Below are 22,118 nucleotides of genomic sequence, written 5' to 3' on the forward strand. Positions count from 1 at the left end.
CCTAATTTACTGTTTCATTGTTTTTGTTTTTGTTTTTTAGACAGAGTCTCACTCTGTCACCCAGGCTGGAGTGCAGTGGTGCGATCTCAGCTCATTGTAACCTCTGCCTCCCGGGTTCAAGTGATTCTTGTGCCTCGGCCTCCTCAGTAGCTGGGATTACAGGCACGCACCACTACACCCGGCTTATTTTTGCATTGTTGAAGAGACGGGGTTCTGCCCATGTTGTCCAGACTGGTCTCAAATTCCTGGCCTCAAGTGATCCATTGTGCCTGGCCGGTTTACTGTTATATTGCAATTTTTCTAATCATGTATCATTTCTTAACCATTGTATTTGATATTCACTTCCAGTTTTACAATCATATTCATAGCAATTATTTAAATTTTAATGCTCTTTAATTTCACAGCTTATAAGAAGACCTTTTAAAGGACAATCGTTCATTTAAAATTTTTTCATTTCTGAACATTTTTAAAACTTTGTTTTAACTCTTGGTTTGGTGTGATCTTCGCCCAGGTGTCACAGGTTACTTTCATAACTAAGAATGACTGCTGCTTTCACCTACAAACAGCAACTTACTGGAATATAGAATCTTTCATTCATTATCTTTTTTCTTTCTTATCTCTGTAGTAGACCTTGATCTATTGTCTTTTTTAAAAATACTTATAGGCTTGCAGGAAGTTGCCAGGATAGTACAGAGAGATCCTGTGTGCTCTTTACCCAGCTTTGCCCAATGATAACATTTTACATAATGTAATATAATATCAAACCAGGAAGCTGCCTTCGGTACAATACTATTATTAATAAGTAGAGTGCAAGTCTTATTCAGATTTCACCAGTTTTTAGATGTAATCATTTGTGTCTATTTGTGTGTGTAGAGTAGTATAGGTTCTCCTTAACTTAAAGTGAGGTTACATCACAATAAACGCATTGTAAGTTGAAAATATCATAGAGTCGAAAATACATTTAATACACATAACCTAATGAATGTAATACTTTAGCCTACCTTAAATAGGCTCAGAACACCTATATTGGCCTACAGTTGGGCAAAATCATCTAACACAAAACCTATTCTGTAATAATAGTGAATATTGAATGTTGAATATCTTATGTAATTTATTGGTGTTCTTTCTATTGAATGTGTATCACTTCCACACTATCGTAAAGTCAAAATATAGGTCTAACCATTGTACATCAAGGACTATCAGTAGTAGTAGTAGTGTAGCAGCAGCATCAGTAGTAGTAGTTCTATATGATTTAATTACATGTGTAGATTTGTGTAACCACCACCACCTGATCCGTTGTATTTTGATGGAGAAGTCTGAGGGCAGCCAGAATTGTCTCTGTACATATAGTAATCCTTCCATCTGTATTTTGATGCTTGTTTTTTTTATTCTTTTCTTCTTTGCCCTTGCCATTTTCCATTTTTCGTCAGAGTGTATCTCAGTGTCAATTCGTTTGCTTTAATTTTGCCTGGTGCTCAGTGACCACTTTTGATTAACAGTTGTAGGTCTTTCATTGTGACAGTTTCATAGGATCCCTTTCTCAAGAACACTGTCCGTATACTCATTTCATTGTCTTCCATTGTCATCACCATCTCTCTCATGATTTTGGTCTCCTTTTTATTCTCTACCTTCTGGAAGAACTTTTTCATGTTTGCTTTTTATACCACTGATTCTATTTCTGTACAATCAATGTGGTTTTGTATGGTTTCTAGTACAGATATTAGTTTTGTATTTTTAGATTTATTATTATTTTTCCTTATCTCATTCAGTTCCCATTTTTTTTCTGAACCCTTTTGGCCAGATGCTCTATTTTCCTTCTTGTTTTTCTATCTTATTTATCTTCATAGACCTTATATGTTCAGAAATTTTCCTAAATACTAGGAGATGCCCTTGAAGATTTATTTTTGTTTCCTGTAATAAATGTTTTTTACAACTTTGGGATGCTGTGTTCTTGTCTGTTTTGGAATCTTTTCTTAGGCACCTGTAGATTCTCCCTCATTTCCTGATTGAGGGGGACTAGTGTATCAATTTGGAGCTTTATCAGCCAGAGGGAGTGGAGTAGAAGCTGCCCTATAAGGCTGTTGTTCACTGAAACAAACTCAGAACGTGACCTCACACTCGTCCCTGCAAGCCATGTGGGCTAAGAGAGATTTAGAGTGTGGTTATCTGCAGAGCTGCGGAAGAGTTTGTTTGTGAATTGAAGTGGTCAGCAGCACAGCCACATCAGAGCCATGCTCTATCAGAATTTTTACTGGGACAGGCTTTTGATGATTTCAGGCCCTTCCAAGTTTTGTCCATCAGTGCCTCATAGCCTGTATAAAGTAGGGTGAACATTGAGGTGTTCATGGTGTTCCCCACCATCAGCACATATATCTTTGCTTCTATTTGTCTTTCTCTCCATCATGTAATTTTCATCTGTAAAGAATCTGTTATTGCTGAATAGACAATATATAGCAGTATGTAGCTTTTAAGATGAAGGCTCTTGTCTGTCTTGCTTGCTTGCTTTCGTGTAATCACAATTCCATCATCACACCTAAAACGCTTGATGACAATGCCTTAGCATCACGGAATCTCAGTTTGCAAATTTTTCTGGTTTTCTTATAAGCCTTTTTTTTTTCTTTTCTTTTCTTTTCTTTTTTTTTTTTTTTAATATTGTGGGTTTGATTGGCTACACTTCTCTTAGCCTTCTCTTCCCACTGTCATGTTGTTACAGTAGTTTAGGAGCAGTGCTCTCTTTCCATCCAAAACGTATAGACTCTGAATCATTTCTGCCTCAGTTTATTTTAAAAGACAGCACGATTTGTATGATTACAAAGTGAAAATTATTATTACTTCAAAGCCCGTATTACCTTGGCACCTTATTTTCATAGAGAACTGGACCTCTGATAGGAGGCTTGAACTAATAACGAAGCCTCCAGAATAATAGAAAGACATTATTGTTTTTTATCTTAAAAGAATTTAAAGAATAGCTTAAAACAAAAAGAACTTAAGGGCAAGAGAATGCATGAAAACTCAGTGGGGAAGATTCCCTTTGCAAGAGCTAGCAGTGGTTGCCTTGACAACATGTCACAGGCACCCGAAGTGTTTGACCCGCCCAGTCCTCTTTCAAGTGCTCACAGAGGTGGGGCACTTTGTCTAGCAGAGCTCCGGCTCTGGATTACTTGTTCTCCCTCAGAGTCAGAAATTAACCTTTTCCTGAAGGTTTTTCCTTTAGTTAGGAGGGGAAAGGCAGTACCTTTGTTTTAGCTGAAATGATTTGGCAGCTTACCTATTTTTAGGATGGTTGGTGTTGACACATAAGGGGTAGTGTAGTCTGTCACCTTGAGGCCAGGGACCACATCTCATTAATAGACGGTACACTTGCAGTTGACCTCATGAGGAGCTGTGTCCACTCTGTGCTTGCCGGTCAAAAACATATGAGGTGTGTTTTTCATCGCTTCAGCCAGGACAGTGTTCTGGCAGTCTTCAGCCTTAACTAAAGAGGGATGTCTCCTGGGGCTGCCCAGCAAATGTAGCTCTTCAAGGAAGTTATTTGTTTTGTCCACAGCCCCAGCTGGTAGTCATGAGCCCAGTCAGGTCATCCCCATCAAGGATGTACACTCTGGCTAATGGAATAGAATTTCCCGATGCAATGCTTGTTGAGTGCTTTCAGGAGACAGGATCTTGGCTCATCTTGGAGACCTCAGTTTTGGTGATGGATCTGGCTATTAACACTTGGTGGGCATGGTCTGTTGCCCCTCTGAGCCTCAGCTTCTTGCCAAGGGAATGCTTCTTGTCATAAGATTAGGTTACTCTTTAAATGCCTTAGAAAATAAGGGTACAAAATCTCTCTCTTCCTGACCGAATCAGGCCTCCAGATCAGTCTTCTACATCAGCCAGGTACAACATTTGATAGAATGGGAGACTACAGTTATACGGATACGATGGGCATCAGGAGCAGTATTTAAAAGGTCTTGAAGATGAGATTGTTATTCCATGAAAATAACAAGGATTATTTTACATATACTTACAGCAGTGGTTCTCAAACTTTGGCAAGCATCAGAATCACCAAGAGGGCTTGTTAAAGCACAGATCTCTGGCCCCATCCTCAGTTTCTGAATGTGTAGGTCTGTGATTTTGTTTTTCTATTCAGAAAAAGGAATCTTAGGAATGATCATGCTTCCAAACCTTATTAGGTAGGAATCAAAATACAGGCCCATCATCAATTCTTTCTGACATAAGGTAGAACATGAATGAATAATAAAAACAACTTTTGGAAAAACTAGGTAATGTTTTGCAAATACAAGACTTACTTTTAATAACTTCCTTTTACTGTGAAATGCTAGACATATATAGACTAGAGCATAAAACATGTATGTATAACTTAATACATTATAGTAATGTATAGCTACTACCTAGATTGAGAAATAAAACATCTCCTGCACCCAGAGGCTCGGCTCAACATGTGTCCTCCTCCAGTCACAACTCTGTCTCTCCTCTCTATAAGTAACCACTGTTCTGACATTGATGATCATTACTGCCTTGCTTTCCTTTTTTTTCTTTCTTTTTTTTTTTTGAGGCAGAGTTTTGCTCTTCTTGCTCAGGCTGGAGTACAATGGCGCGATCTTGGCTCACTGCAACCTCTGCCTGCTTCATTGAAGCAATTCTCCTGCCTCAGCCTCCCAAGTAGCTGGGATTACAGGTGTGCACCACCACACCCAGCTAATTTTGTATTTTTAGTACAGATGGGGTTTCACCGTGTTGGCCAGGCTGTTCTCAAACTCCTGACCTCAAGTGATCCACCCGCCTCGGCCTCCCAAAGTGCTGGGATTACAGGCGTGAGCCACCACGCCTGGCCACTGCCTTGTTTTCAATGTAGTTTTACCACTACATATGTGTTTGGGTTTTTTGGTTCTTTTTCTAGGATTTTTAAATTATGGTAATGTTCACATAACAAAAATGTACTATCTTAACCTTTTTTTTTTTTTTTTTTTTTTTTTTTTGAGACGGATTCTTGCTCTATCACCCAGGCTGGAGTGCAGTGGCGCGATCTCGGCTCACTGCAAGCTCCACCTCCTAGGCTCACGCCATTCTCCTGCCTCAGCCGCCCAAGTAGCTGGGACTACAGATGCCTGCCACCACACCCGGATAATTTTTTTTATATTTTTAGTAGAGACAGGGTTTCACCGTGTTAGCCAGGATGGTCTCAATCTCCTGACCTCGTGATCCACCCGCCTCAGCCTCCCAAAGTGCTGGGATTACAGGCGTGAGCCACCGTGCCCAGCCTATCTTAACCATTTTTAAGTGCCAGTTCATTGCTATTAAGTACATTCATATTGTGGTGCAACCATTATCACTCTTCATCTCCAGATGAACTCCTTACCTACATACAGTTTTTAAAGTTGTATCAATGGAATAACATAGTATGTGTTCTTTGGTGTCTAGCTTTAACTCAACACTTTTCCCCCCCTATTTTTTATTATAACAATACAAATTTTCAAACACTTAGAAAGGTTGAAAGAATAGTACAATAAACATTCATATACCTTTCACCTAGATTCAATAATTATTGCTGTATTCGCTTTATCTCTTTTTATTTATACATATTATATATATATATATTTTTCCCCCTGAATTATTTGAGTATGTATTGCAGACATCATGGCTCTTGACCCCAAAGTACTTCAGCATTCCTATCTGAGTAAGTAGGAAGTTTTCTGACACAGCCATAATACCATTTTGAAAACTAAGAAAATTAACAGTAATTCCATAACGTTATTTACAATCCAGTTTATATGGGAATTTCCCACTTGCCCCAAGAATGTCTTTCATAGTTGTTTTTACTCTAGATAAGTCCCCTGCATTAGTTTTCTGCTGTTACCATAACAAATTATCACAAACTTAGCATCTTAAAACAACATCAGCGTATTATCTGACAGTTTCTGTAGGTCAGAAGTTTGGGTGAGCTTGATAGGGTCCTCTGCGAGGGTCTTACAAGGCCAAAATCAAGGTGTTGGTAGAGCTGTGTTCCTTACTGGGTCCTCTGGGGAAAAATCCACTTCTGAGATCATTTAGGTTGTTGGTTGAATTCACTTCCTTGGCAACTGTAGGACAGGTCCCTGTTTCCATACTGGTCATCAGCCAGGGATTGGTCTTTGCTTCTAGAGGCTGCTTGCATTTCTTCTCAAGCCTTCCACATGGCCCCCTCCAGCAATGCATTCCCTCTCATGCTTCAGATCTCTCCCATTCCAGCCAGAGGAAGATTTCTGCTTTTGCATACCCATTTGATTACATTGGGCCACCTGGATAATTTAGGACACCCTTCTTATTTTAATTACATCTGCAAAATTCCTTTTGCCATTTAACTAACATATTCACAGGTTCAAGGGATTAGGGCATGGACATCTTTGAGGTGGTAATTCAGCCTACCACATCCTTCTGCTTTTTTTTTTTTTTTTTTTTTGAGATAGGGTTTTGCTCTGTCACCCAGGCTGGAGTGCAGTGTTGCGATCTCAGCTAACTACAACTGCTGCTTCCTGGGCTTAAGTGATTCTCCCACCTCAGCCTCCCGAGTAGCTGGGACTACAGGCACCTGCCACCACGCCCAGCTGATTTTTGTATTTTTTTGGAGATGGGGTTTTGCCATGTTTTCCAGGCTGGTCTTGAACTAGTGAGGTCAAGTGATCCACCTGCCTCAGGCTCCCAAAGTGCTGGACTTACAGGCATGAGCCACCATGCCCAGCCTCTTTTTTTTTTTGAGACAGAGTCTTGCTCTGTCGCCCAGGCTGGAGTGTAGTGGCGCGACCTCGGCTCCCTGCAAGCTTGGCCTCCTGGGACTACAGGCGCCCACCACCACGCCTGGCTAATTTTTTTTGTATTTTTAGTAGAGATGGGGTTTCACTGTGTTAGCCAGGATGGTTTCAATCTCCTGACTTTGTGATCCGCCCGCCTCGGCCTCCCAAAGTGCTAGGATTACAGGCGTGAGCCACCGCGCCCGGCCTTTTTTTTTTTTTTTTTTTAATTTTTTTGAGACGGAGTCTGGCTCTGTCGCCCAGGCTGGAGTGCAGTGGCACGATCACGGCTCACTGCAAGCTCAGCCTCCCGGGTTCACGCCATTCTCCTGCCTCAGCCTCCTGAGTAGCTGGGACTATAGGCGCCTGCCACCATGCCCCACTAAATTTTTTTGTATTTTTAGTAGAGACTGGGTTTCACCGTGTTAGCCAGGATGGTTTTGATCTCCTGACCTCGTGATCCGCCCGCCTCGGCCTCCCAAAGTGCTAGGATTACAGGCGTGAGCCACTGCGCCCGCCCAATTTTTTTTTTTTTTTTTTTTTTTTTGAGTCGGAGTCTCGCCCTGTGGCCCAGGCTGGAGTGCCGTGGCGCGATCTCAGCTCACTGCGAGCTTCGCCTCCCGAGTTCACGTCATTCTCCTGCCTCAGCCTCCCGGGTAGCTGGGACTACAGGCGCCCGCCACCACGCCGGGCTAATTTTTTTGTATTTTTAGTAGAGACAGGGTTTCACCGTGTTAGCCAGGATGGTCTCGATCCCCTGACCTCATGATCCGCCCATCTCGGCCTCCCAAAGTGCTGGGATTATAGGCTTGAGCCACTGCGTCCGGCCCAGTTTTTATTTTTTAATGGTTGTTATGGACTGAATGTATCCCTCTAAAATTCATATGTTGAATCTCTAATCCCCAATGTGATGATACTAGGAAGTAAAGCCCTTGGGAGATAATTAGGTTTAGATGAGGACATGAGGATGGGATCCTCATGATGAAATTAGTACCCTTAAATGAAGAGACCAGATAGCCCTCCCCCCGAGTCCCTATCTCTCCCTGCCATGTAAGGACACAGCAATACGACAGACTTCTGCAAGTCAGGAAGAGGGTCCTCACCAAGAACCCAATCGGCCAGCCCCTTGGTCTTGGTTTCCCAACCTTCAGAACTGTGAAAAATAAATGTTTGTTGTTTAAGCTACCCAGTCTGTACTATTTTGTTATAGCAACCCAAGCTGACTAAGATAAATCGCTTGTACCTCTACTTTTTGTTTTCTATATAATTTAAGAGACTAATACATTTTAAAAAATTATTAACCTAAAAGCTATTCTTGCAACTTTGGTTTGAAACTCCACTTTTTGTTGTCTACATAATTTAAGAGAAGAATACATTATAAAAAACAACTATTACTTTATGTTTTTGGACACACAGTGTATAAAGATGTAATTATGTGACATCAATAACTGAAAAGATTAGGGACAGAGCTGTATAGAGGCAGTTCATGTATGTTACTCAAGTTGAGCTGGTATAAATTCAAATGGGAATGTTATAACTTTTGGGTGTTAAATATAATCCCCATGGTAACCACAAAGAAAATAGTTATAGAATATACACAGAAGGAAATGAGAAGGGAATCACATTTTACTACCAAAAAAAAAAAAAATCAGTTAAATACAAAAGACAGTAATGCAGGAAATGAGGAACAAAAAAGCTACAAGGCATATGAAAAACAAATAGCAAAATGACAGAAGTCTCTCCCTATCAGTAATTACTTTAAAAATAAATGGCTCAAAATCTTCAGTCAAAAGACAGATATTGGAAAAATGTATTAAAAAGCATGATCCATCTATATGCTGTCTCCAGCAGACTCATTTTAGATCCAAAGACACAAATAAGCTGAAAGTGAAAGGCTGAAAAAAGATATTTCATGCAAATAGTAATGAAAAGAGAGCAAGGGTGCCTGTAGTGATCAGACAAAATAGACTTTAAATGAGAAAAGGTTACAAAAGACAAAGAAGAGCATTATAAATAAAAGGCTTAATACAATAAGGTATAACTATTATAAATGTTTATGTACCTAATAATAGACCATCAAAATAACTGAATCAAAAATGGACAGAATTGAAGAGAGAAATAGACAGTTCCACAGTAATAGTTGGAGACTTTTGTACCCCACTCTCAATGGATAGAACAACCGGACAGAAAATAAGTAAGGAAATAGGGGACTTGAAAAATGCAATAAACAAACTAGGTCTAACAGACACACAGAACACTCTACATGACAACAGAGTACACATTTTTCGCAAGTGCACATGGGACATTCTCCAGGATAAACCATATATTAGGCCACAAATTAAATCTAAATAGATTTTAAAAGATATATAAAGCATCTTCTCAGACCACAGTGGTATGAAGTTAGAAATCAGTAACAGGAGGAAAACTGGAAAATTTGCATATTTGTGTAATTAAACAACACGCTCTTAAACAACAAATGGATTAAAAAATCACAAGGGAAATTAAAAAATACTTAGAGATGAATGAAAATGAAAACAACATACAGTCTTATGGAATACAGCAAAAAAGTGCAAAGTGGGAAATTTATAGCTATAAATGTTTGCATTAAAAAACAAAGATGTCAAATAAACAACTTTACCACTTACGGAACTACAAAGAGAAGAACAAAGTAAATGCAAAGCCAGCAGAAGAAGGAAATAAATATTAGAGTAAAGATAAGCAAAATAGACAACATAGAATAGAGAAAATTAATGAAACTGAAAGTTGATTCTTTGAAAAAATCAACAAAATCGACAGATTTAGGATTGCTGTGTCTTCCTGGTGATTTACCCTTATATAATTGTGTAATGTCTGTCACTAGTAATTTTCTTTGGTCTGAAGTCTATTTTATGATATTTTACTATGAAGCGTATATGAAATATATTTTACTTTGAAGTGTACATTAAGTGTACTTTATAATATGTTAATATAGCCACTTCTTTTAACTTACTTCATCTTACATTAATATAGCCACTTTTTCTTTTGATTAATTTTTGCATAGTATCTTTTGTCATCTTTTTACTTTCAACCCACTTATTATATTTGAAGTGGGTTTTTTGTAAATTGAAAACAGTTGGGTCATTTTTAAAATACATTCTTCCAATCTCTTTTAATTGGCATGTGTAGACCATTTACATGTAATATAATTATTGATCTATTAAGACTTAAGTCTAGCATTTATTTGTTTTCTGGTATCTCCTGTTTTTGTTTCTGTTTTCTTTTTCTGCATTTCTATGAGTAAATTGAACCTTTTTTAGAATTCCATTTTGATTTATCTATAGTGTGTTTTAGTATCCTATTGGGTAGCTTTTTTATTAGTTGCTTAGGTGTTATGTTATAATGTAGCACAATCTACTGGTATGGTCATTTTACCAGTTTAAATAAAGTGTAGAGACCTTACTTCCCTTTGCATGCATTTACTTACTCTTTCCCATTTGTAACAATTGTTTTAAATGTTTCCTCTATGTACATTGAAATCCACATAGACAATGATAATTTTTGCTTCAACCATCAAATACAATTCAGAAAACTCAAGAGAAAGAAAGTCTATCATATTTACCCCTATTTTTGCATCTCTCATTGCTCTTTTTTTATTAATGTTCTAAGATTCCTTCTTTTATTATTTTTCTTCTGCATAGAGAACTTTCTTTAGCCATTCCTTTAGAGTAGACCTGCTTAATGACAAATTCCCTTTGTTTTTCTTTATCTAAGAATGCTTGATTTCCCCTTCGTTTCTGAAGGATATTTTCAAGAGATACGGAATTTTGGGTTAACAGTTCTTTTCTTTTAGTACTTGAAAAATGTGCCACTTCTTTCAGGCCTCTGTGGTTTCTGATAAATCTGCTGTCTTTGAATTTTCTTCCTGTAGGTAATGCATTATTTCTCTCTGGCTGCTTTCAATATTTTTTTCTTTAATTTTCAGAAGTTTGATTATGATGTGTTTTGGAGTAGATTTCTTTGGGTTTATCTTGTTTGGTGTTCACTTAGCTTCTTGCGTCTATATGTTTCTGTTGTTGCCAAATTTGAGAGAATTTCAGCAATTATTTTTTTGAATAGTTTTTCAACTCTATTCTTTTTACCCTTGCCTTAGGAGACTCTGATGACATGCATATCAGATCTTTTGTTATAGTTCCACATGTCCCTAAGCTCTATTCATTTTTTTTCCAGTCTGTTTTCTGTCTGTTGTTCATTCAGATTAGGCACATTCAGTTGTTTGGTCTTCAAGTTCACTGATTCCTTTGTCCCTTCCATTCTGCTGGTGAGCCCATCTACTGAGCTTTTATTTGTGTTACTTTATTTATTAGTTCTGAAATGTTCATTTGGTGGTTCTTTATAACTTTCTTTGCTGGGACTTTCTATTTTCTCATTTGATTCAGGTGTGTTCATAATTGCTTGTTGAAGCATTTTTATGCTGTCTGCATAAAATCCTTGTCAGATAGTTTTGACATTTGGGTCATCATGGTGTTGGTGTATGTCGATAATCTTTTCGCATTCAGTTTGAAATCTTCCTGGTTTTAGGTATGGCTAATGATTTTCTATTGAAACTGAGATATTTGGGGATTCTTTTAAGACTGAATTTTACTTAAACCTTATATTTTAGCAGGCCTCCTCTGATATTGCTATGGCAGGTGAAAGGGGCCACTATCTCTTTACTTCCAGGTGGATATGGAAGTCCGGGATCTCCACATGTTCATCACTTATACCTGAGGGGAGAGAGGGTCTCCTTGTTACTGCTGGAAGGATGGAAGTACAAGCTCCCCACTAGCCTTCCACCAGTATCACCCTGACTGTGAGTGGAAAAGCCACCTTGTTACTGTTCCTGTGGGTACAGCTGCCCAAGCTATAATTGTTCTATTTTTCTAGAAGAAAAATAACGTTAATTTTATCTGCAGCATCCTTTGAAAATGTTAGGATCAACAGGACAGAATCATCTGAAAGATGCTTTTGTGATGCCAGTTCTCTAGGTTTCCTGAATAATATAAGGGCTGTTTGTTAGATACAGGCATGTATCCCCACAGGGACTCCGCTGACACCATGGAGAGCACTGAGCAGTGTGGAATTCCTGCCTCTCCATTCAACCTCCTCTGACACTGTTTTATCAAGGAGAGGGAGATGTACCTCATTCCTGCTAGTTGGGGGTAGGAGTCCAGACTTGTCCTGTGGGCTGCACTGATACCACCAAGAGGGGGATGGATTGTTCACTAACGCCCAATAGGGCTAGAAGTCCCAGCTTTCTCCTCAGCTTCCTGTGACACCACCCTGGTAAGGAGGTTTCAATGCCTTATTATTGCCCCTCAAGGGTATAAGTCTAGGCTCTTCGCTAAGCCTTTGCTGGTGGGACTGCAGTTTTTTCTGTGGTATTGGCTGAAGTAGAATGGTTATTGTCTAAAAGTTTTCTATCTTGGCTAGGTTAACATTTCCTGGTACTTTATCTAGATAGAGGAGTTCAGTCTTTCTTTTCTTCTTTTTTTATTTTTTCCTTCTCTTCCCTCCCTCCCTTCCTTCCTACCTTTTCTGTTTTCCTTTCTTTCTCTCCTCTCTCTTCTTTCTTTTTCTTTTCTCTGTACTCATTGGCATTTCTGGGTTACCAGCTTTGTTAGCTGCAATTCTGGGGCTTACCGGGCATTTAAAAAGTCAACAGGACTTACCATTGTCATTCCTTAGGTACTCATGTCCCTAACCTGACTTCTCTTCTTCACTGTTTAGAGTCTTATGTTTCATTCATATATATATTCCAGAGTTTTTAGTTGTATTTAGAGAGAATCGGGAAAAGTATATTTACTCCACCTTCCCAGAAGTAGAAGATCAGCATGTGTGGTTTCAAAAATCCCTCACCTCTGGTGAGATTCTGATCTGTGCTTTCCTAACCCTTCTCTTAAAAATCACTGGACTCTCAAAATGATTTTCTATGATTTTTCCAAGTTTAGAGTTTTATTTCTTGTCCGTGTCACGTATGAAATATTTCAGGTCATGGCATGTTTCTACTACTCATTGTTTATAGAATTTGCAGGCAGCAAAACGGCTCATTTTGGGCAGTGCTGTCACTGTTCGCATCCGTGGAATTGATGATTGATATTTCCTCTTCCTCTGGATCCATGCCTGTGTCTAACAAATAGCCCTTATATTATTTAGGAAACCTAGAGAACTGGCATCACAAAAACATCTTCCAGATGATTCTGTCCTGTTGATCCTGAAATTTTAAAAGATGTTGTAGATTAAATTAATGTTCTTTCTTTTTAAAAAAAAAAACAAAAAACAGGGAACATTTGTAGTTTGGACAGCTGAAATACTGGCATCTGCCCAACTAGACTAATAACAAATTGCAACTCAAACCAATTAATCTCATCTGTAGTTTAATGGAGGGTTTTCTCTTCCCAACTGTCTAGTTAGAAAAGCCGTTTGTATTGTTAGAATGCCTTGATGAAATTCTTGTAAGCTGGCAAAGAGCAATTTCCAAGAAATTAAGAGAATTGCTGCTTCTTGTCTGATTATGGATTATTTATAGAATCTTGTGTAGTTTGTAACAGGGAACAGTTTTCAGGTTACCATAAAAATGATAGTGCTCAAAAAATATTGGCCAAGAAAATAGAAAACAAAGGGGAGCTTACTGATCAAGCTGTTTTCGGTTAAAAAAGACAGTGTGAGATGTCTTTAAAACTGCAAAGACCATGATTTCCTTGCCATCAATACTCACTCTCTAAGTTGGCTTCAAGAGCACTTAATTAGAACATGAACATGAACCTGTCAAATGATTTAAGAATTTAGCTTTTAGCCCTAGATTTGAAAAACAAGACCTTTAAGAATAAAATGCATGCCCTGTAAAAAGTGTCTAGCATTTGTCATTTCCAATTTTCATTAAATGCTCATTTTCAGCCTAAAGTTAGTCCTAAGATAAAGGAACATATTGCATAAAAATGAGTTCTTAGACAAATGTTAGGCTCAAGATTAATTAATTACCCTGATATTAACACCTGTTCCCTCAATTCTGCAAAAAAGAGAACAGGAAAGATAAAGGAGGTTAGAGACAGAACCTTGGCAAAGATGGAATTTGACAGATGGTTGAAGAAAAAGGAATTAGGAGAAGAGGCTGAGAGGAAGCAGTCAGTGAGGCTGAGGAAGCCTGGGCAGTGGGAGTCATGAGGAATCACAGTTCAGGAAGGAGGAAGACGTGGCTATGTGGTCTAGGAGAGAGCTGCTGGCTGGGCCTATAGATGACAAGAAATCATTTGTAGTGGTACAAGTACTGGGTCACTTATGCTTGGATTCTAATTTTGCCTCCTAGTGGCTGTGTGACCTTAAACAAGTTACTTTGCATCTTAATTCTCTGATCAGTAAAATGGTGACTTACTCATTCAACATTTATTAAGCATCCTTTGTACCAGGGACTGTCCTAAGTACTTGGAATACATCGGTGGGGAGAAAAAGACAAAACCCTTTCTTTCATAGGGAGACCTTACCATTTACAGTTTCAGGAGGGGATGAAGACAGACAATAAACATAATAAATAAGAAAATAATGTAGTGTATTGGGAGGCAATAAGTGGTATGGAAAGAAAAAAAGGTAGAGTAGGTTAAGGGGAGAGCAGGAGGGCCAGGGGTAAATTGCAATTTTAAATTCAGAGGTCAAGCCCACATTTGGTAATAACTACCTCCTGGGATTGTGATGAGAAGGACATGAGAGGCCCCTAAACTGCCAATGCTGGACCAAGTACTTTGTCAGCCCCTGGTAAGCATTAGCTGTTACTGTTGTTATTACTGTTGTCATTCCTAAAAGAATATTCACCGTGTAGTTCCTTTATCTAGGAGTACTCCAGTTCACTCATGTTGCTTGATTACCGGCACCTCCTTAGAGCATACATGTTTAAGCCAGTCCAGTCATAGCTGGGCTGCACTTCCCATGGTGCCATGTCACTGCTTGACGCCCCTCTAAATCCAGAGACCTGGTTACTGGTTTTGCTTCTGCCACCCAGGAGCTGGGCAGCTTTGGGTGAGTTTCCTCGTGTATAAAGCAGTGCTCACCATCCCTGCCTCTCAGACCACTGCGGGAATGGTCTGAGAGGCAGGCATGGTGAGCGCTTCTTTATACGTGAGAATGTATAAAGATGAGAGGATGGGCTGGGTGTGGTGGCTCATGCCTATAATCCCAGCACTTAGGGAGGCTGAGGCAGGCAGATCACCTGAGGTCAGGAGTTTGAGACCAGCCTGGCCAACATGGAGAAACCCCATCTCTACTAAAAATACCAAAAAAAAAAAAAAAAAAAAAAAAAATTTATCCAGGCATGGTGGTGGGCTCCTGTAATCCCAGCTACTCTGGAGGCTGAGACAGGAGAATCGCTTGAACCTGGGAGGCGGAGGTTGCAGTGAGCTGAGATCGCACCACTGCACTCCAGCCTGGGTGACAGAGTGAGACACTGTCTCAAAAAAACAAAACAAAACAAAGAAAAAACGATGAGAGGATGGAGGAAAGAGCAATTTGGGAAGCCTAGAGCTGGATCCCAACATGTCCTATCATTTGTAAATTGCTGGGGGATTTGTTAGATACAAGAAGGGCTAATTCAGACTCAAAGTCAGGGCTGTACTGAGTGTCTGATCTTCACTCTCTGTCCCTCTCCTGCATAAGGACCATTTAGTAGCATCTAAGTGAGAAACCAGCCCTGTTCCCTACTTCCTCCTCCCTTGAAGCCCTGTTGGGGGTTGTGGGAGGGGAAGGCCATTCTCATTAGGTTTTCTGCAGCTTCCTTTTCAAGAATCATTTCTCTTCCAGCAAGAGAAATGAGCTGTCAGAAACTCTGGCTTTTTTTTTTTTTTTTTTTTTTTTTTTGACAGTGTCTCACTCCATCGCCCAGGCTGGGGTGCAGTGGCATGATCTCGGCTCACCGCAACCTCCGCCTCCTGGATTCAAGCAATTCCCTGCCTCAGCCTCCCGAGTAGCTGGGATTACAGGCGCCCACCACCATGCCCGGCTAATTTTTGTATTTTTAGTAGAGACAGGGTTTCACCATGTTGGCCAGGCTGTTCTTGAACTCCTTACCTCGTGATCCGCCCACCTTGGCCTCCCAAAGTGCTGGGATTACAGGTGTGAGCCAGCGCGCCCAGCCAACTCTGGCATTTTTAAACAGCTGGTCATTGAGCACAGGTAGCTGCCTAATGAAGTTTATATATCTGTTGCCACGAAGGTGGGTTTAAAGTTGTTATTTCTAACTGGTTTTTTTTTTTTATGTTTGTTTTGTGAAAACGGAGGATTGAATGTAAGGACTAAAGAGAATCTGTGTTGGGGTGGGGCTGAGGCATGCAGGGAGGATTTGAATCAAGAGCAGGCTTATGAGAGATCCCTCTTAGCATAGTGGTCGGAGTACTCTTATAGAAATTTCATACGAACCAAATCATGTTCTTAGCTGCTACTGAAGTCTGTTTCATTAAGTTCTGTAAAGACATAAAGGCAGGACAGGACCCTGTCTTTCACACAGTATTTGGGAGAGAGATATATTTGGGAGGAACTTCTTTGCAGTGGTTTTCAACACTGGCCCCACATTTAAATTCCTAGAGGTGGGGCCTAGGCATTAGTAACTTTCAAAGTTCAATTCCAAGGTGTAACCAAGTTTGAGAACCAGTGCTTAGTGTAGAGGACTTAGCGGAGAGTGGCCGTCAGTGTCTTGGTTCTGGCAGATTTTCTCATGAGCCTGTCTCTCCCTCTTCCAACGCCGCAGGTGTACAGAGCTGTGGACTGGAAGCTTGAACCATCATCAGTGAGAATCATCTGATGTAGCCTGGATTGTTATTTTCTCTTTTAAGCTGCACAATAGGAATGCCAAGGCTAGTTTCTCTGCCTTTGAGCTGTATTATGCTTTTAGAATCCCTCCACTTTAGAATTAAAGGACCTGGGAAGGCATAAAAGACAAAGCCATCACTAAACATGTTTCCTTTTGATCCGTTGCAAATGACAAAAGTGCACATTACAAAAGATCAAAAAGCATGTGAACAACTCTCCTCTGTTTCCAAGACTCATTGTTTTGAAGGCAGGAGGCTCACAATGAGACTTGGGGAGGTGAAGTGATGCTTTGTTGCTAGAAACTGTGATGTGCAGTGGCCGCTCACCTTTCTGACGTGCTTACAGGGCCGCCGGATGATTGACTTGATAAACATGTTGCCTCGGGTTTTTTGTTTTGTTTTGTTTTATTAAATTCCTGGTAGCTAACCTAAATATCCTGAGGTTGTGATGCCACCAAAATACATGACGGCTTTGAATGAGCTGTTCTGAAATCTAGGGCCAATCACTGTCAAAGTGGACCGAGAAACCAAGACTAAATCCTGCCCAAGCAGCAGTGTGGGGGTGGAGGCAACCTAGCAGGCCCTCCCAGCCAGAGCTGACTGGGAGCAGCCTAGTGTGGATTTCTCCATCTGGTCATGTGTTTTGGTCTTTCCCTCATAAACACCATCTCTTTTTAGTCGAAAAGCCAATATTTGTTAAGGAGCAGAACACTATTTTTTACCCCAGTTCTTTCTCTCCCTTGTGCCTTACCCCAGTAGGCTGATGGGTACATCAGCCCACCTCGAGTGGTACGGTAATGAAGCCAGCCTCACTCATCCCTGCCATCACACACTCTTTTTTTTTTTTTTTTTTTTTTTTTTTTTGAGACGGAGTCTTGCTCTGTCGCCCAGGCTGGAGTTCAGTGGCACAGTCTCGGCTCACTGCAACCTCCACCTCCAGGTTCAAGCGATTCTCCTGCCTCAGCCATCCAAGTAGCTGGGATTACAGGCATATGCCACCACGCCTGGCTACTTTTTGTATTTTTAGTAGAGACATGGTTTTACCATGCTGGGCAGGCTGGTCTCTAACTTCTGACCTCAGGTGATCTGACTGCCTTGGCCTCCCAAAGTGCTGGGATTATAGGCATGAGCCATCGCACCCGGCCCATCACACACTGAGTAAAGCCAAGGGGTGTACTTGTTGATTTTTCCTGCAAGCCCAGCCGTATGCTTTGCACACGATTGCCTTTTAACCTCACAGCAACCCTCTAAGATGTGTTTCATTGCTTCTGTTTTCTAGTAGGGAAATGTGGTGTGGCCACAAACTAGTGAGGATGCAAGGACTTGAACCCAAGTCAGATAGCTCCAGGGTCTTTCCTGAGACCACACTCTCCCAGGCTCTTTCCTGGAGCAAGGGGTGTGAGCCTAAGGAGGCTTCAGTGGGGCACATGGAAGGTGGCCGAGTGCTGTGATTCTTCCTTCACAGACCAAGTATTATTTTATACCAGGAACAGTAAGGTAGGCCTCCATGCCTCAGCCTTCTTAGACTTTGTCACTGATGAATTGCTGTGTCTCAGGAGCTGCTGGCCAGACTGGCTTAATTGTTAATTTGTGCAGAGTCATTGAGGTATGGGTGGCAGGTTGCAAAAGATGATGTTTTGAGCCTCACTTGTGTTCTAAGAGAGCTCAGATTGTGTGTTGGGCTCTGTGGTTGCCTGTGAATGTGCAAAATATTTTTAATGCTAAAAACCAGGTATTACAGAATGTAGAAATGCAGCTTGGAGGAACAATTCTAGTTGGAATCCCAGATTCGTAAATTTGATCTCTTGGCAGCTAGATTGCACTTTCTAGAGCTCAGGAAGATATAAAAGTTGACACTTTTATGTAGATTTATGTGGAGTGTGGCTGAATTGCCAATGCTTTTGTAGCTATAACTTTGAATTGCCTGACTTTTGTATTAAAAACAATGGTGCATTAATGTAGGCGTTGGCTTATTTGAAAAGCAGGCCAAAGGAAAAGCCTTTAACTTTTTATTTGACTTCTGTGGTGGTCTCCCTAAGGAGTCTTACCCACAAGCTATCCCACAGCTTGTGGGCAGATGTCAGCAACAGGAAGCCCCACCCCACAGACACAGGGTTCCCCCCCTTGGAGTTGCAGGCAGGGTTCAGTCTGGAATTTGGGTGCTGTGGGGCAGATTCTCATAGATGATCTTTAAACGTTTAGTTGTTCAACAACTATTTTATGGGAAGGGATGAACTCATGTTGTATCAAGAAAAACTGTATGCAACTTCAAAATAGGAAATTTACTACACAAATTTATTATGTAGATTTTCCAAGTCAGACAACTACTTGGAGGCACATTAAATGATTTAAAATTTAGGTAGTAAAATCAACCACTTATTACCAGTGAATAGCATTATGCACACATAATAGAGTTTCAGAATTTTATCTGCCTGCAACCCCAGACTTGACATGTCTCTCCTCTGGTTGGTCTCCGAGTTGGTAGAAGGCTTGGTGGTCGCATCATGCAGCATTCCTGTGTGCGCTGCAAGTCATGCTTAACAGAGATAGGGCTACCCCCGATGGAGAAGGGCAACTCACTTAACCGCCTCCATCTTTCCACTTTTGCTCATTGATGTTTAACATGTTATCAGTATGTATAGAATGGCCCCCAGAGAGTTGTTTGATTGATGCTTCTTTAATCAGCCTGTGATTATAGACTCAAACTGAAGAAATCTGAACTCACAGATCGGGGTTTCTCCACCTTGGCGCTATTGATTGACATTTGGGACTGGGTGATTATTTTGTTCTGGGGACTGTCTTGTTCACTATAGGTTTTTAAAGCAGCATCCCTGGCCTCTATCCACTAGATGCCAGTAGCACACATACAACATACACACCCCAGTTGTGACAAACAAAAATGTCTCCAGTATTTGCCAGATGGTCTCTGGGGAACAAAATTTTCCCGGTTGAGCACTCTTCCTTTAGAGAAGGGAAGAAAGGACTATTAACATCACCTCTGTGGGTACTGAAACCCCTAGAAGACCCTTGTCTACAGAACTGGGTTTTGAATAGGCACTTCCCAGTGAAAATATGAAAATAGACTCTTGATTTCTAGCCAGGTGACTAAAATAAAAGCTTTTCAGCAGTTTAATTTCAGAAAGATGGCTTTGATTATTTTGATTGAGATAAAGCATTAGAAGACTCAAAATAGCTGTTTTTGTTTTGCTTTGTTTTAATGAGAAAATCAGGGAAGGTTCCAGAGGGCTCTATGACTTTCAGGAGATGTATTTCTAAGTGGTGTCTGTTCCCAGCTGTGTTTATGATCCTTGTGAGACTGAACTCCTGGTGAGCCTTGCGAGTGTCTGTTCTGGCATTTCTTCATGGAGTGGACATTACTGAGGGTCGGTCGTGTGCCCTGTGTGCAGCAGATGGGAATAAAAGGGACAAGAGCACAGTGTCTTCCTCAGGGCACTCCCAGCCTCCTCTGGGCAGGTGAGTCACGCATTTCAGTACGACGGAACTTATGAGAGCTGTGAATATGCCTGGAAATGAACCCGCCAGTGATTTGAATAATGGTCCAGAAGCAGTGGTTTTCAAGCTGTACTCTTTTAGCAGTTGAGGTTGCTTTTTCTTCAAATGACATGTGCAGAAATGTAATATAAATAAAATAGATCAGATCCAAATTTGAAGCCAGGGTGAAAGCAGGGGCCTGTAATTCCCCACCCCTCCCTTTGCCTCAGAGCTGACACTTCCAAAGAGAATGCCCTTTCGTTACAGGTTTGACTGAAAGTAGGCTAACGCTTGGTTGGATGAAGATCATTGTTTTTCCTGACTAGATCTATCCTCTTTTTTTTTTTTTTTTTTTTCTGAGACAGAGTCTTGCTCTGTTGTCCAGGCTGGAGTGCACTGGCGTGATCTCAGCTCACTGCAAGCTCCGCCTCCTGGGTTCATGCCCTTCTCCTGCCTCAGCCTCCCGAGTAGCTGGGACTACAGGTGCCCACCACCATTCCTGGCTAATTTTTTTTTTTTTTTTTGTATTTTTAGTAGAGACAGGGTTTCACCATGTTAGCGAGGATGGTCTCAATCTCCTGACCTTGTGATCCCCCCGCCTCAGCCTCCCAAAGTGCTGGGATTATAGGCATGAGCCACTGCGCCCAGCCCTTTTTTCACTTTAGGTAAAAGTGATTTTCAGAACCATCAACATAGATGAAGATAACAATGCTGTTTCATTGCTGTGTAATTTTTACTCTCACTCTAGGAAGCAGATTCATGGGCTTAGAGAAAAAAACACATATTTGTATATTTTATATATGTGTGTGTATATATAAAATATGTTGTATATGTGTTACATATATAATATATATTATGTGTTATATATTTACTAAAAGAATTTTGATATTATGAACAACTCAATAGAAAAATTGAGAAAAGAAAATATTGAACCTCTATCCCTTAGATTTAACAATTCTCATTATTTTCTCAAAATTATTTCACACACTTTTCTAAACCTCTAGTGGGTAAAGATTTTTTAAAAATAAAAAGATATATCCACAATGACCAAGTCTAGGAATATTTTTACCATACTACCTCCACCCCTTACCCACATCCCCTATCCCAGTTCATCTTGGGGACAACAGTGTAATAATTTGAATTTTGTGGTGAAACCTACATGAAGGAATCAAATTTGATTCAATGTCAGTAGTTCAATATCTCTATCTAGTTTATTCTTCCTTCAACAACAATTTTGGGTGTCTCAATGTGCCAGGACCTGAGCATACAACAATGAGCAAAATGAAATAGACCAAACATAGCTCCTGCCCTGGGTTTTGTTAACAGTGGAAGTTTTAAAATTTCTTGTCTAGAAAACTGAGGAAAACAAGTTCTGTGCCATGCTAGCTGGAGGGGTAGCCGTGGAGGAAAAGATGATGGATGAGGATGAATTTGGAGGTTTTGGGGAGCAAGCCCATTGGCAGAGTGCTGGTTAGGTTCTTGAGTTGGTGAAGATCTTTGTGCACGACACCCCTGTAGACATCTGTGAAGCTGGAAGCCAGAGCAGGCTGCGTCGTATGCATGGCTCAGAAATTATGGCTCTTGTGTTGTGGAAGCTGGCCTAGGTGGACAGCTACAATGTGGGCAAAGCCCTTTGACTGGCTGGTGGTTCACTAGTTGCCTTGAAGTGGGAAGGTAGAGCCAATAGTCAGAGTTGTGTTATTTTCCCTTTAAAAGAATTGTTTTCTAATAGTTATTACTCTGCTGTTTTTATAAAACAGCACAAAAAAGGACTCAGGAGTCTTACATAAGAAAAATAGCCCACTGGGGGCACAGATGTTTACCTGACACCTTGCTTAGTTCCTACCACATACCCAAAATCCGGGTTTGAAGCCGTCTCATTTATTCATCTTAAGGAAGACTGAATTGTTTGCACTTTTGGTAAAAGTACGCTTTCTATCAAAAGTTTATTACAAGGCGTGGTGGCACACACCTGTAGTCCCAGCTACTGGGGAGGCTGAGGAGGGAGGGTCATTTGAGCCCAGGAGTTCGAGACTACAGTGAGGCACAA

At 40.5% G+C, this 22,118-nt stretch overlaps 1 protein-coding gene across 2 annotated transcripts in view; it reads left to right on the forward strand.

The window, feature by feature from the left end:
- The window catches only part of LARS2 (leucyl-tRNA synthetase 2, mitochondrial), a 159,817-nt gene that overhangs the window by 34,836 nt on the left and 102,863 nt on the right, over window positions 1-22,118 (forward strand). The gene's annotated exons all lie outside the window — the stretch shown is intronic.

This window comes from Pan troglodytes, chromosome 2 (genome assembly GCF_028858775.2).
Source record: "Pan troglodytes isolate AG18354 chromosome 2, NHGRI_mPanTro3-v2.0_pri, whole genome shotgun sequence".
Taxonomy (NCBI): domain Eukaryota; kingdom Metazoa; phylum Chordata; class Mammalia; order Primates; family Hominidae; genus Pan; species Pan troglodytes.